The sequence below is a fragment of the Mandrillus leucophaeus genome, unplaced genomic scaffold (assembly GCF_000951045.1).
Source record: "Mandrillus leucophaeus isolate KB7577 unplaced genomic scaffold, Mleu.le_1.0 Scaffold269, whole genome shotgun sequence".
In the NCBI taxonomy this organism is placed as follows: domain Eukaryota; kingdom Metazoa; phylum Chordata; class Mammalia; order Primates; family Cercopithecidae; genus Mandrillus; species Mandrillus leucophaeus.
In genome coordinates this window covers 4,104,083-4,116,276 of record NW_012102798.1, presented here as the reverse complement: position 1 = coordinate 4,116,276, position 12,194 = coordinate 4,104,083, and the positions used below count along the sequence as shown (strand labels likewise).

The window sequence follows — 12,194 nt, the reverse complement described above, 5'->3', positions numbered from 1 at the left end:
GCCCTGTACTTTCTAATTGCTAACTGCTTTGATTACAACCTCCTGCTCAGATACTACAGTGAGTGACATTTCCATCTATACACACGATTCCATCTATACAGATTTTCTTCTCTTATAATCATATAGCTTCAGTGTTATGACACTTCTGATCTTTGTGAATACTTGCTCAGAATTCTGACACTTCCATTAGTAGCACACAGACAGTTTGGACCTGTTGGATATTGACACAATGTATTTTGCTTATTCTGGAAGCATTAATTTTAATTTCTCTTTTGTGAATTTATTTATGTAAATGTAATCATTTGACTACATGGTTACTTTTTTTTTTTTTTTTTGGCATTTCTCAATTATTTTGGCCAGTTTCTCATCCAAAAGAATTATTATTATAGCAACTTCTCAGTACAAAAGATTAATTATTGTAGTAACTTCAGTGCTCTTTTTCTACCAGATCCGCAGTTACTTTGTATTTAATAAGCTTTTCAAGGCTTTGTTGAACTTACTGATTTCCATTTCAGTCTTCTTTTTCATTTATTCTTTCGATACTAGAACCCACCAGGAAAAATTATTCAAAAGCTGGTAATAATTTAGGTGACTTGTTTTTTCTTCTGACCTACCTAAAGCAGTCCCTTTTTGCCTAAGTACTTAGTTTTCCATTCTGTCCCTATAACCTAGAATTCAACAAAACACTCATGATCCATGCAAACTATGAATTTGCTTTAAACTACACATTTACATACTACATTGTTAAACACAGGCTTTGAGAGAAAAAGTGCACTGCAACTAGAAACTTATGATATTATCTTGGCAGCAATTATTAAAGATTTTTAAAAAGTAAACCAGTGATACTTCCATCTCTTGGGTTATTGAATTGCTATTAAGAAGAATGAGGTAGATTTTTATGGGCTCAAATGGAAAGATATCAAAAATATACTGTTGAGTAAAATTAGAATATCATAAAACAATATATAATAAGGTATAATTTATGTAGAAATATATATGTATGTGTATGTGTTCTTATGTATAATTCACATTTATGTATATGCATAGAAAAAGGTCTGGATGGATATAAGTCAAATTCTTTTCGTTGTTGTTATCCCTGAGAAAGGGGAAGTAAAATGGGTGGGGAAATGCACGTGAAAACAGGTTTTTACTTTTCACTTTTTGTAAAATTTGAATTTTTCACAAGTATATATTACTTTAAAAAAACTAAAAGCCCCTTATGCCATTTGCTGTTATCATCCCCAGGCCTGAATTGTTAAATGATCAAAAGAAGTTCAGTGATAGGACCTCATTGGCCTTAAAACAAGAAAATAAAAATAAAATAACAACAATAATAGTTGCCATTTGTTCAACAATTATCTTGAGTTAGATATTTCACAGGAATTATCTAATGCATGCCTTATAATAACCCTGAAAAGTAGGTTCTGTACGCAATTAGGTATGAAAAAATAAATCTCAGAGAGATTAATTCGTCAGAGGCCGCATAGCTGGTCTCTTAACCTGTTGAGGCTGCTATATCAAGAATACCCCAGATTGAGTGGCTTAAACAACAAACATTTATTTCTCACAGTTTTGGAAACTGAGAAGTCCAAGATTGAGATTACGGTGCCAGTGTGCTCAGTGTGGTGCAGGCCTTCTTCCTGGTTTTCTCACATGGCAAACCCAATTACCTCCCAAACCCAGTTGCCCTCTCAAAGGTCTAACCTCCAAATACTACCACATTGGAGATTAGGGCCTCAACATATGAATTTTGAGGAGAACAAAATTCAGTTCATTTGTATTTTTATACCAAATTCAGCTGGTAAAAGCAGTTGGGCAGGAATTTCAACATGGATTTATCTGGCTCTTAAACCTGTGTTGTTATTACTGAACAACATAGCCTAATTGCAAGTACATAAATGGAGTTTACAATGGTGCTGGGACTATTTTTAGTATTTTTATACTGTTCTAAGTACTTTTTGTATATAATAATTCATTTATTTCTCACAACAATTCTGAGTTAGGTATTATTATTGTTATAGTTTTATCATCTTAATTTTTCAAAATGAGGAAACTGAGATACATACACATTACTTGTCAAATGTGTAAGTGGCAGAGCAAGGATTTGAATGAACCCAGGCAGTCTTATCATACATGCCACTGCATCTCTAGGGATCATGTGTAAGAAAGTCCTGTATGTGTCTCCCATTTCCCATTCTCCCATCAACGAGATTACGGAAAAGATGACGTATACTGGTAGAACCCAGACTTAATCAAGCTAAATAAAGTTGGGGCTCAAAGAAAGCCTGCCATCTTATGCTTTACAAATGAATTCTTAAGTATCTATACAATTCTCAGTAGGCTATCTTTCAAAAATACTTCCATCTGAAGTGAAATGTTCCCCAGTTTGAAATCCAGAATAAGGTATAGGTCTGTCCCTTAAGACATTCTTGCCCTGTTTTGAGAATATGAAACAGAAGAATTGTGCCATACCAGAGGAGAGAAAATAAAAGTGGGCCTGAGGTTTCCGTCTTTGGTGAGGGGCTTCTAGTTTCAAATAAAGTTCACCTTACTCCTCAACCTGATAAAAGGTACCTATAGAGACCCGACGGATAATATCATACTTAATGGTGAAATACTAAAACTCTTCTGCTAAGATCAGGAACAAGAGGAGGATGTTCACTCACTCCACTTCTACCTAACACTGTACTGGAAGTTCTCAACAGGGCAATTAGGGAAGAAAAAGAAATAATAGGCCTCCAGTTTGGAAAGGAAGAATTCAAATGATATCTATTTGAAGATAGCTTGATCATATACACAGACAACCCTAAAGAACCCACAAAATAATTATTAAAGTAAATAAAAGAGTTCAGCAATTTGCAGGAGAAATATACAAAAATCAGTTGTGTTTCTACACACTAGCAATGAACAATCTGAAAATGAAATTAAGAAAACGATTCCAGGTTGGGCATGGTGACTCATGCCTGTAATCTCAGCACTTTGGGAGGCTAAGGTGGGATTGTTGCTTGAGCCCAGGAGTTTGAGAACAGCCTGAGCAGCATAGTGAGACCCCTATCTCCACAAATAATAATAAAAAAATTAGCTGGGCATGGTGGCACACACCCTGTGATCCCAGCTACTCAGGAGGTTGAGGCAGGAGGATCACTTGAGCCTGGGCAGTTGAGACTGCAGTGAGTCATGATCGCACCGCTACACTCCAGCCTGAGCAACAGAGTGAAAGCCTGTCTCAAAAAAGAAAAGAAAAGGATTTCATTGCATCAAAAGAATAAAATAGGAATAAATGTATCCAAGAAAGTATAAGAATGTACACTGAAAACTATGAAACATTTTTGAAAGAAGTGGAAGAAAACATAAGTAAATGGAAAGAAATTCCATGTTCATTGTGTGCAGGAGACAATATTGTTAAGATAGCAATACTACTCTAACTAATCTATAGATTCAACACAATCCCTGTCAAAATCTCAGTGGCTTCTTTGCAAAAATTGACATGATGATCTTAAAATTCATACGGAAATGCAAGGGCTCCAGAATAGCCAAAACAATCTTAAAAAAGACATTAGTTGGAGGATGCACACTTCCCAATTTCAAAACTTACTACAAAGTTGCAACAATCAGTATGGTACTGACTTAAGGATAGACATATAGATCAATTCAATGGAATAGAATGAAGGGTCCAGGGATAAACTCTTACATTTATGTTTGATAGATTTTCATCAAGGGCACCCAGACATTTCCACGAGGAAAACAGAGTATTTTTAACAAATAGTGCTGAGACAACTGTATCTTCACATGCAAAAGAATGAGGTTGGACCCCTGCCTCACACTATATACAAAAATTAACTCAAAATGGAGTGAAGATCCAAATGTAAGGCTAAAATTATAGCACTATTAAAAGGAAACATAAATGTAAGTCTTCATAGCTTTGAATTAGGCAATACTTTCTTAAATAGGACACCAAAAAGCATAAGCAATAAGAGAAAAAATGATAAACTGACTAAATCATAATTAAAAATTTTAATGAATCAAAGGAAATGAAAAGACAACCCAGAGAATAAGATGTGAAAGTGTTTGCAAACCATGTTTGATAAGCACTTGTATCCAGAATATATAATTCTTACACAACTCAATAAAAAAGACAACCCAATTTAAAAACGGGCAAAGCAAAAGATCTGAATGTACATTTCTACAGAGAAGATATACAAACAGCCAATCAGCACAAGAAAAAGATGTTCAGCATAATTGTTAGAGAAATGCAAACCCAAACCACCATGAGATACCCCTTCATACCCTCTAGGGTGGTTATAATTTTTTTTTTTTTTAAAAAGAGATAATAACAAGTATTGGCAAAGATGAGGAGAAAATGGAACCTAAAGGGAATATTAAATGGTACAGCCTCTGTGGAAGATTGTCTGGCATTTTCTCAAAGAGTTAAACATAGAGTTATTATATGACCCATAAATTCTACTCCTAGGTATATACCTAAGATAAATGAAAATACATGTTCACACAAAAACTTGGATATGAATGTTCATGGTTGCATTATAGCCAAAAAGTGGAAACAACTCCAATATCCACCAGCTGATGAATGGATAAACAAATGGTGGTCTATCCATACAATGGAAATGAACGGAATACTGATACATTCTATAACATATAATGAACCTTGAAAATATTATTCTAAATGAAAGAAACTAGTCACAAAACCCATCTATTATACGAGTCTATGCATAAGAAATGTTTAGAATAAGCAAATCTATATTGGCAGGAAGTCGTTGGTGGTGCCCTAGGGGTGGGGTGGAGAGAGGGTTTGCCAGGTAATGGGAGTGACTACTGATGGGCATGGAGTTTCTTTGTGGGGTGATGATAATGTTCGAAAATTAATTATGGTGATGTTTGCACAAGTCTTTGAATATACTAAAAGCCATTTAATTCAACACTTTGAATGGAGAGAGCATATGGTATGTGAATTATTTCTCAAGAAAGCCTCTAAAAATTTCACCTTGAGTTACTCATGCAGCTGCCAAGTGTGATTAGAAGCAGTGGCATAATTAATAAGCAGTTCCCCTAAGACTTTCAGATAGATAGCTGTCACATAAATTAATTCACCCAACAAATATTTATTGAACATGCACTGTGTTAGCCACTGAGAACCAAACAGAGAAGGTGGAAAAAAAAACTGCCACCATGAAGCTTACATTCTGGTAGAAATATTAACAAAACTTATAGCATTTATTATTCACTTACTACAATGCCAGGCATTGTTGTAAAACTTTTATATGTCTTCTGATTTAGTCTTGGTAGGTTGCACTTTTCTAGGAATTCATCCATTTGTTCTAGGTTATCCAATTTACTTGTGTATAGTTGTTCATAGTAGTATCTTATGATATTTTGTATTTCTGTGGTATTAGTTGTTATGTCTTCTCTTTCATTTCTGATCTTGTTTATTTGAGTCTTCTCTCTTTTTTTCTTTGTTAGTCTGGCTAACAGTTTGTCAATTTTATCTTTTTTAAAAACAAACTTTCAGTTTTGTTAATGTTTTCTAATTTTTTTCATCTCTATTTTGTTTATTTCTGCTTTAATCTTTGTTATTTCCTTCCTTCTGCTAAGTTTGGGCTTACTTTGATCTTCTTTTTCTAGTTCCTTGAGGTGTAATGTTAGATTGTTTATTTAAGAGCTTTCTTCTATTACGTTGCAGGCATTTATTGCTATAAACTTCCCTCCTACGACTACTTTTGCTGCATCCCATAAATTTTGGAATGTTATGTTTCCGTTCTTATTCCATTCCGTTCTTGTTTATCTCAACATATTTCAAAGTTTCCTTTTGAATTTGTTATTTGACTCATTGATTGTACAGGAACATATTGTTTAATTTCCACATATTTATGAGTTTTTTAAGGTTCCTCCTGTTGTTGATTTCTACTTTCATGCCATTGTGGTCAGAGAAAATAATATAATTTCAATCTTAAATTTGTAAAGATATATTTTGTGGCCTAACATGATCTATCATGGAGAGTGTTCTATGTGTACTTGAGAATGAAAGAAAACCGTAAAGACCCTACCAAAATCTGTTAGAACTGATGAACAAATTCAGTAAAGTTTCAGGTTACAAAATATGCAAAAATTAGTAGTATTTCTATATACTAACAATGAACTATCTAAAAAAGAAACTAAGAAAATCCTATTTATAATAGCATCAAAAAATAAAATGTTTAGAAGTAACTTTAACCAAGTAGGTGAAAGATCTGTATAGTAAAAACTATAAAATATTGATGAAATAAATTGAAGAAAACACAAATATGTGGAAAGATATCCCATGCTCATGCATTGGAATAATTAGTACTATTAAAATTTCCATACCACCCAAAGTGATCTACAGATTCAATGAAATTCCTGTCAAAATTCCAATGTCATTTTTCACAAAAATAACAACCTAAAATTCATATGGAACCAGAAAAACTCTTAATAGCCAAAGCAACTTTGAGTAAAAAGAACAAGGGTGAGGCATCACACTCCCTGATTTCAGCATACAGTCAGCCCTCTGCATCCATGGGTTTTGAACCTGTGGATTTGACCATCTGTGGATCAAAAATATTACCAAAAAAGTGTCTGTACAGTACATGTACAGACTTTTTTCTTGTTATTATTCCCTTTAAACAATATAGTATAAGAACTCTTCACATAACATTTACATTGTATTAGGTATTATAAATGATCTAGAGATGATTTAAAGTGTGCAGGAGGATGTGCATAGGTCATACACAAGTACTATTCCACTTTATATCAGGAAATTGAGCATTTGTGGATTTTATTATATGTGGGACATCTTGGAACCAATCACTTATGGATACCAAGAGATAACTGTATATTAAATAAAACTATTGTAATCAAAACAGCAAGATACTGGCATAAAGACAGACATATCAACCAATGGAACATGATAGAAAGCCTAGAAAGAAACCCAAGTATTTATGATAAATTGACTTTCAACAAAGGCGCCAAGACTATACAATTGGGAAAGGACAGTCTTTTCAATAAATGGTGTTGGGAAAACTGGATATCCACATGGAGAGGAATGAAACTAGACCCCTATCTCTCACCAACTCAAAATAAATAAACTTGAACATAAGACCTGAAACTGTAAACCTACTACAAGAAAATAGGGGAAAAGATCCACAGCATTGGTCTGGACAATGATTTCTTGGCAACAAGAAAAATCAGAGGCAACAAAAGCACAGACATAGGCGACAAAAGCAACATTAGACAAATGAGATTGCATCAAACTAAAAAGTTTTTGCACAGCAAATGAAACAATTAACAGAGTGAAGAGACAGCTCACAGATTGGTAGAAAATACTGGGAAACATACATCTGACAAGGGACTAATATCCAAAATATATAAGGAAATCAAACAATTCAATCGCAAGAAAACAACCTGATTAAAAAATGGGCAAAGCAAGAGTTCAAGACCAGCCTGGGCAACGAAGCAAGACCCCTGTCTCTACACATTACTTTTTAATTAGCAGGATGTGGTGGTGCACACCTGTAGTCCTAGCTACTCAGGTTGCTGAGGTGGGAGGATCTCCTGAGTCCGGAAGCTGGAGGTTGCAATGAGCTGTAATTGTGCCATCACACTTCAACCTGGGCAACAGAGCAAAACTCTGTCTCTAAACATTTTTTCTAAATTTAAAAACATGGGCAAAGGATTTGGATAGACATTTCTTAAGAGTTGTGAATTGCCAACAGATATGAGAAAAAAAATGCTCAACATCTATAGTCATCAGGGAAATGCAAAGTAAAACCACAATGAGGTATCATCTGTTAAAATGTCTATTATCAAAAAGATGAGTGATAAGCGTTGGTGAGAATATGGTGAAAAGAGAACCCCTGCACACTGTTGATTGGAAGGTGAATTCGTATAACCATTTGGAAAATAGTATAAAGGTTCCTCAAAAAACTAAAAATAGAATTGCCGTATGATACAGCAATGCCACTTCTGGGTATAAATCCAAAGGAATTGAGATCAGTATGTCAAAGAGATATCTGCACTCCCATGTTCATTTTAGTATTATTCACAATAGTCAAGATGTGGAAGCAACCCAAATGTCCATCAACAGATGAATGGATAAAGAAAATGTAGTACCTATACACAATGGAATACTATATGGCCTTAAAAAATAAGAAAATTCTATCATTCAAAACAACGTGGATGGAACTGGAGGATATTATGCTACGTGAAATAAGCCAAGCACAGAAAGACAAATATTGTGTCATCTCCCATGTGAAATCTTAAAAAGTGGATCTCATAGAAACAAAGAACAGAAAGGTGGTTACCAGAGGTTAGTGGGGAGGAGGAGGGTTGGGGAAAGGGAAGATGTTGATCAAATTATATAAAATTTCAGTGAGACTGGACCATAACGTTTTTTCTGTTTGTTTGTTTTTGTTTTTGAGATGGAGTCCTACTCTGTTGCCCAGGCTGGAGTGCAGTGGCACTATCTCGGCTAACTGCAACCTCCGCCTCCTAGGTTCACAAGCGAGTCTCCTGCCACAGGCTCTGCCTCCTGGGTTCAGGCGAGTCTCCTGCCACAGCCCCCTGAGTAGTTGGGATTACAGGCATGTACCACTACACCCAGCTGATTTTGTATTTTTTTTAGTGGAGATGGGGTTTCACCATGTTGGCCAGGCTGGTCTCTAACTCCTGACCTTAGGTGATCCACCTGCCTCAGCCTCCCAAAGTGCTGGGATTACAAGCGTGAGCCACTAGGCCTGGCCAACTAGAGGAATAACTTTTAGTGATGTATTGCACTACATGGTAACCACAGTTAATAATAATGTATTGTATATTTCAAAATTGCTAAAAGAATAGCTTTTTAGTGTTCTTACCACAAAAGAATGATAAATTAGTGAGGTGATAGATATGTTCATTAGCTTGATTGAATCTTTCTATAATATATACATAGATCAAAACATCACATTTTACATCATATATATATATATACACACCTTATCATTTGTCAATTAAAAATAATTTTGAGAGGAAAAAATAATAATATTTTGTATGTATTATATTTAACGCCCACATCAACCTTATGACATATAATATTATTATTCTCATTTTACAGATGGGATAACTAAAGCTCAGAGAATGAAGTTACTTGCCTGAGGTTGCATGGTTAGCAAGAGAGCGGAAGGAAAATGGAATCACTTCTCCCTGATTTTCGAGTCTGTGTACCTAACTACTACGTTATAAATTTTGCATTCTTATATTAAAATATTGAAATGAGTAGCTCAATGAATTTAGCATCTATTTTTAAGCATTTTTGAGAATTACTTTTCAAAATTCTTCATTTCTGTCTTCTTTTTTCAAACCAATTCATTAGTTTGAATTTTGCAAATAGAAAAATGAGAACTGAGTATGTATACATTAGCTTAGATCTATTAGTATAGATCACACATATACATGAAACTTAACACTCTATTTTTGAAAGATTTAAATGAAAATTTAATAAAATTTTTAGATAAGTACATGGGAAAATCAAGTGTTTGGTGGTCCTCCAAAGTAATGTAGGTGTATCTAATATGTTGCACAGCAAGTGTTGAGTGATATATATACATAAAATCAGAAAAGAAAAAGTAACCGCTTCATAAATCTTATAAATTGTGCCTTTTTACACTTTTAAAAAATATTTCAGCTTTTAATTTATTTGATTAGAAGCATTTGAGAGACTGATTTCTTGATATGAAATGCAAGTACACTCATTAGTGATCATGGTCAAGACCAAATGGTCAGTTTCTGCCAGCAAACGATTAGCTTTGATGACAGATGTGTAAACCAAAAATAATTAAATTATTTGGTAATCATTCTTCCTTGCTGTAGGCATTAAATAGTATTAGATCTTTAGGCATAAAATATATTTAATCCAGTTGTTAGATATAGTTACATTTTCAAAGCTGGATGAATCTTGTATTCTCACTGAGTACAGTTCTCCAACTGATGTGTCAAGGATGATGCTTGTATCATCAATCACAGGAGGGAAATCCTCTGTGATTAATGCACGGAGGAGAAAATACTATGCTTTTCCCTGTGGGTGCAGGGCATGTTTCTACACACCCACATTGTGTGGGAGGCAGAATGGTTATACTTGCCCTTCTTGGATTTCTTCTCAAGGCGAGACCCTGGCCTCATCCTCCAAATGCATGTTCCAGTCCCTCTCTCACATCAGGGGTGCTTATGACACTGACTTGGATAACTTTTGCAAAATATACTTGCCTGGCCCACTGTCTCCCCATTGGACATTTGCTTCATGAGGAGTATCATTTCTAGGGTAAAGGCAAGGATTTTGAAACAAAAATTTTTTCTTTGCCATTTTTTCAGAAGAATCATATTTAATGAAATTAAAAATAAAAATAGGTGATTTTGATGTCCACCCTAGGCTAAGAGGACCACTGCAGTCTTTGAGGCATTTACAGACATATGGAAATCTAAAGCATACTTAGAGTTGCGGGTTCTTTCTCTGTAACTCTTTTGAACTGGGCATAAACCTCAAATGGAGTGTAAAATGCAGAGTGTTGTCAACTTATCACTCCAAGAATATTTTTTTGCACTTTTTTAGTTTGGAAGGGTCAAATTGAGATGACAGAGGAATAGTGGATAAGAGCTATAGTGCTATTAAATTACATTCTAGAGTTGGGAAAATCGAGACCCATAATCCTAGGAATTATTAATGATAAGAGCTAACACTTTCTGAGTGCTTGCCACATGCCAGGCCCTATACTGAATGCATCATGTCCATTTTCTCATTTGATCCTGACAACCACCTGTGAGGCCTCATTTTAAAGACAAGCAAGCTGAGGCTCAGGCCTTGGATTTGTCCAAGGTCACCCAGTTGGTCATTTACAGAGCCCTGATTCAAACTCTCTTTTGCTTGATTACAAAGCCATTGCTCTAAAAGATTAGATTATACTGTCTGTATTTGCTTCTGGGAGCTTATGGAATTCACTCCTATCTGTTCTCACAAGGAACTCTATTGGGTTTTGAAAAAGGCTGAAGAATTGAAAAGAAACTTTGTAGGCTGGGAAACATAGTGTCCTTTGAGCAGTGAGATAGGCTAAGCTCAGAGGACTGGGTTCTGGAATGTGGAAAGGAGACGTGTCCACTGGAGAGCAAGTCAGAACTTTCGTGAGCCCTGCTCCAGGTCCCAGGAGAAAGTGCCAGCCATGAGGATTGGAGTATTGCCTGGTAAGGAGAAGATTATTATTTTATCTAACATGTTCTTCTATAATGCTCTATATGCTAGGCACTGGTCTGCACTGCTCTAAGCACTTTATAAATATTAACTCCTTTACATCTTATAACACCTCTCTGAAAATAGGCGTTATTATTACCCCCATAATACACATGAGTAAACTGAGGTTCAGAGATGTTAAGTAACTTGTTCAAGGTCACACAGCTGGTTAAGTGCCAGAGCCAGGCTTTGAACCTAGGCAGTCTGGATCTAGTGGCTGTGTTATATTGCTTCTCAACAGAAACTTGATTTTTCTTTCTTCTGTGTTCATCATCCTTTCTCAATCACTCCTGGGCAAGTCTACTTTGCTAGCAAATTTCCCTTACCCCTTTGGCTTTTTTTTTCACCCATGAATCCTCTAATGTTTTCTGCAGCTTCTTTGAGCTCATTCTTTATCCTCCACACTGCCTTCTTTGGCATCACTCATAAACGACATGCTCTTTTCATTTGCCAAATATTTTTTCCATAAATTATCCCATCTCAACTTGGGAAGTCACAATGGGAAGTATTGTTCCTATTTTGTGAATGAGGCAACTAAGGCAAGCAACTTTCCTGAAGTCTCACACAACCATCTAGTGGCAAATTGGACTAGAATCCAGATTCTCTGATTCTGAATCTAATGTTCTTGTCCATTGCATCATCTGATGGAATTTATCTATTCATTAATTTGTTTATTCATTAATATTGTACAAATATACTGAGTGTCTTGCTGTATGTTAAGGCACTGGCTGCAAAAGTCGGTATAAAAATTGTTGCTCTTAAGCAACAGACAACACAATGAGATAAGGTCTCACCATAAAAAGTTAAATAGCAGCACATATACTAAGTGCCAACTGAGTGGTCGGGTCACATCGTACAAGAATTTTGATGCTGGACATGTAGCATCAAAGACCGCTCTATGAGAAAGGTGAGA

The 12,194-nt window shown here is 35.3% G+C and overlaps 1 protein-coding gene across 1 annotated transcript in view; it reads left to right on the top strand.

The window, feature by feature from the left end:
• The first annotated feature begins 11,166 nt into the window (after window positions 1–11,166).
• RGAG1 (retrotransposon gag domain containing 1) overlaps window positions 11,167–12,194 on the top strand; it is a 96,897-nt gene continuing 95,869 nt past the window's right edge. The window contains exon 1 of the mRNA XM_011984514.1: window positions 11,167–11,235. The gene's annotated coding sequence lies outside the window, so the exon portion shown is untranslated. The remainder of the gene's footprint in view (window positions 11,236–12,194) is intronic.